The sequence below is a fragment of the Mus pahari genome, chromosome 3 (genome assembly GCF_900095145.1).
Source record: "Mus pahari chromosome 3, PAHARI_EIJ_v1.1, whole genome shotgun sequence".
Taxonomy (NCBI): Eukaryota; Metazoa; Chordata; class Mammalia; order Rodentia; family Muridae; genus Mus; species Mus pahari.
The window spans coordinates 78,554,187-78,558,539 of record NC_034592.1 but is presented as its reverse complement, the minus strand read 5'-3'; positions in this window follow the sequence as shown (position 1 = coordinate 78,558,539).

Below are 4,353 nucleotides of genomic sequence, written 5' to 3'. Positions count from 1 at the left end.
TAGATGATAGATAGATGATAGATAGATAGATAGATAGATAGATAGATAGATAGATAGATAGATAGATAGATAGATAGATAGATAGATAGATAGATAAAGGGGGCTGGAAGGCTGAGAGAAGGCCCTGTTGGTCAGGGTTGCCTGACCTCAAGTGCCAGCTCGCGATCTGTCAGACTGCTGACTTGCAGGGTGCTGCAGAGAGTTCCATGGCTGAGAGTGAGAAATGGCTCCACCACCCTGCTCTTGGACAGCAGAAGGCAACTCTTTCCAAAACAACTCGGCTTAGAACAGAGTCATGACCTGTGAGCAGCCCGTGTCTGCCATGCAGGAGGCCTCTGAGGTCTAGCGAGACAGCTGTTTGGCTAAGCCTCAGATGGAGTTACAGGCCAGGCTTAGAGCTAGAATTCAGTGAGGGTCCCTCGAGACCCCAGAAAGGGAAGAGGCTGCCTATGTGGAAGAGGGGGGAAGTGTTGGAGAGTTAGATATCCCTTGTAAACATGAGTGTCACGAAGCACAGCATCTAGGAAAACATCTCCCAAGTGTGTGTGTGTGTGTGTGTGTGTGTGTGTGTGTGTGTGTGGTGTACTCATGACCCTGAGTCTATATGTGTGTTACAGGACTCTTGAATCTGTGTAGAAAAGTTGATACTTCTGTGAGATGAGTACCTGTCTTAAAGTAGATGCTCAGGGGATTCCAGTGCATTGCACAGAACCATCTGACTCCTGGGTCTGGAGGACTCACCGAGAGCCTCAGGGCTCTGCACTGGACCACTCTTACTCCTAGCTCACGATCAGAGAGGAAAGTGACCATGGCTGCTCTGCACTGACCAGGGTTGCTAAGGGTAAGGAGCAATATCAGGAGACCCTGGAGGTGAAGAGAATTCTGGGACCCATTCCTACAAGTGAGCCCAAAGCAGGAGAGTGGAAGCTAGTTGCAGGAGAAGAGAGCTCAGAGGTGTGGGCTCAGAAGTGTGAGTTGGTGTGGGCAGATGTGGGTGAGGGGACAATTAGCATCTTTGTGTCGTGATTGCTGGAGGGTCTTGAGTCAGGGCAGGGAGTTTAGTTTCAAGGCCAGCACACATGGCACAGTTGCTGCTGAGGAGAAAGAGTAGGACAGCAAGCCTCACCCCTTCCGGGAACAGGGATTTCTCACCTGGTGTCACCACTGATCCATGTGATGGGATGGTGATCCTAGCTAAACAAATCTATCAAGGAAGGAGGGTCATGGGTGAGAGAGCAGGGGTCTAAGGATGCTTCCAGGTTCCAGTTGGAGCAGTGTTTGGACCCCTTTAGGGTTTGGCAACCCTTAAGGAAGCGCACAGCTGCTGGCAGATAGAAGGCCATGTGATACAGGAGCCCAGAGAAGCTGGGCTGAGAGGCTGGGTAGTGAGCTCTGAGGGCACATGCATGGGGCCAGTGGTAGTGAAGAGGAAAGGAAGGATGGTCAGAAGGAAATCTATGTGGGGGGAACTGGGGTACCCCAGGAAGTGAGTACAGCCCCATGAAGAGGGAGTCACATGAGTGCCTGTCCCGCCTTTGGATTTGGTCAAGTTTCCCCATGGACCATAGAAGATGACAGTATGTGGTGTCAGCAGGTTGAGGGCATGGTGGAATGGACAGATCTGGTACCTATTTGCAACATCTAACATACCCAGGACCAGAAAGTGGCTCCAAAGGGAGAGTGGACCAGAAAGTGCTCCAAAGGGAGGGTGGACTAGGACCCCAGGGGCTCATTGGATTACAAGACATGAATGGTGTTCCGTGACTCAAAGATGAGCCTGGTCGTCTACCAAGTCGTTTCCACAAACAGACCCTCCTTCTCTTCCTTCTCGTCTTCATCATTTTCCTTTCTCCTTTCCCTTTCCTTTCCTTTCTCCCTACTTCTCTTCCTCGTCCTCTTCCTCTTCTTCTGTTTCCTCTTCCTCCTCCTTCTCCTGCTCCTCTGCTCCCCCCTTCTCCCATACCCCTAGGGTTCCATCATCAAGCACATGTGAGGGCACTGTGACAGCATATGTGCAGGGTGGCTGTGGGAAGCTCAGGGGTAGGGGAGCAGCTCCTGAGGGAGTCACACATGGGCCTCAGAGGGACGAATATAGCCCAGTATTTCTAGACCCTGAAGAACTGAGGCAGCCTTCCCCCTGCAACTAGTGACCTCAGGAGAAGGAGCTGAGACCATCACTTCCAGGGCCATCACTTCCAGATGGGTGCCGGAAGAGGATAGCAGAGACAGCAAGTGCTGGCACTGTACCTATCCCCTGGGGCCAGTCAGACCCTTTTCATCAGCAGCCAGTGTTTGCAACTGAGCAACCTGAGATGCTTGGTCATCTCACAGTGATCAGAAACGTCTCGGAACTGCTGACTTCCAACCTGAGCAAGGGTGAAAACTTCCCGAGGTGGACTTGTAAGGTGACGATACTGGAAAGCAGTGTGACTTTCCCCAACTCAGTGATGGCATGTGAGTGTCTTAACAGCCCGTGTGCTCTCCTAGGGACCAAGGCCAGATACATGATCTTCCTGCTTTCCACTTGACCCTGGATTTTCTGAGGAGATGGCTTGAGGGTCAGGGGTAGTCCAGGATCTCAGACAGAACAAGTTTTCAGTCCATCCTTCCTGGCATCTCCATGTGTCAATCATGTAAATCAGTGAGACAGTGTTTGAGGCCATGAGGGAATGAACCAACAGACAGTCAGACAGACAGTCCGTCGGGCATCGATTAGGAGATGGCTGGCCACTAGCCTTGCCAGTCAGACAGTCTGAGTATCACTCTCTACATTGTATGATCTTGTCACCTTTCTCCAGAGTCCCCTCCCAGGACACCAGGGGGACGGTCCTCTCTGGAGCACCACTTCACTCCCTCACTCAGGAGGCCCCTAGGGTCTGAGGTAGTCCTGGCTGGGTGCCCAGCCATGTCTGAGGACTCAGACTTGGCAGCCTCCTGGCTGAAGCTTACAAACTGCCCCTCCTCCTCCCTCCCCCTCCCAAGGTGGGATCCCAGGCTCTGCCAAAGAATTACTAAGCTGTGATGACGTCATCTTTCTCTCTTCCCACAGCCCTTATAGCTTACCCTTCACTCTTGGCTGACCCTGTGAGGATGACACATCCCATGTGGGGGAGGGGCCATCCCTCCCCTAGGACATTCACAGAAGGTCCCCTCTCTCAGCTCAGCACATGCAGACCACAGGCTGCCTCCTTCCAGTGGCGGTGCTAGGCTCCAGCCATCATATCCAGTCCAAATGCAAAGTAGGATGCCTTCACTTACCAGCTGGGTGGCTGGGATAGGTGGCTTCACCTCCTGAACTCATGTAGCAGGAGCAGTCATACGTCCTCCGTTGGGTGGGTAGCAGGCTGATAGGAGCGGAGTCCAGGTTCTGCCCCTACTTGTACATGACCCTCTGTTTCCTTTGATCGCCTGTGAGATGCTCACTCCTGTCTTCTCACTGCTGTCATGCTTGCTGGAGGGAAGGGACCATTCAGCAATGTGCTTCCCATGCAATGTCAGCACTGGCTTCCAGGGACCATCAAGGCCATCCCCTATTGTGGGGTACAGCTTGGAAGGGGGCTCCCAGGATACCACATGAAAACTCTCAGCAGCATCCCTGTGCCCTCAGAATGGTCAGTAGCTCCCACCCCAACTCCAAACATGGGCTCTTCTTCCTCCCAGCCAAAGACATTTTCTGGGTCAAGGTTTATGGAGGATCAGCCCCGGAATTTAAGCAGGCTCTTCACCTCATCCCCTGCCACATGGAGTCTGAGAGCACAGAGGGCTGGACGCCTGCAGAAATCAGCCTCCCTTTGAGCAGGAGGCCAGAACAGGAGTGGCCCCTGCTGGAGTGCTTGGTCCACATCCCCATGGGGTGATCACTGAGGCTGCCCCGCAGCTGCAGCTGCCGCTTCTCTCAGGTGTCCCAGCCAGAATTCTGCTGCAGTAAGGCATGTCACAGTGCAAACACTATTCTCACTGACAGTACCAAAAGTAGACTGTGTGGGTACTCAGATCCCCAAGGTGGGTGGGGGGTCTGTTAGGGAACATACCCACGAAGCAGTCTGGCATGGGGTCTCACAAGGCTCTCCCCTTCTGCCACAGACCGGGCCCAATCGGCCCCCCTCAATCCATGGGAATCAGGGTCTCAGACATATTGGTGCACCAAACATAGACAATACAAAGAGGGTAGAGAACTTCTCCTGTAGGGGCCAGAGAGAATTAACAGGACGTCTCCCAATTTCTCTCTGTCCCTGGGAGAGTTCCAAAATCCATTTTCCTCTTTCCTTTCCTTTCCTTTCCTTTCCTTTCCTTTCCTTTCCTTTCCTTTCCTTTCCTTTCCTTTCCTTTCCTTTCCTTTCCTTTCCTTTCCTT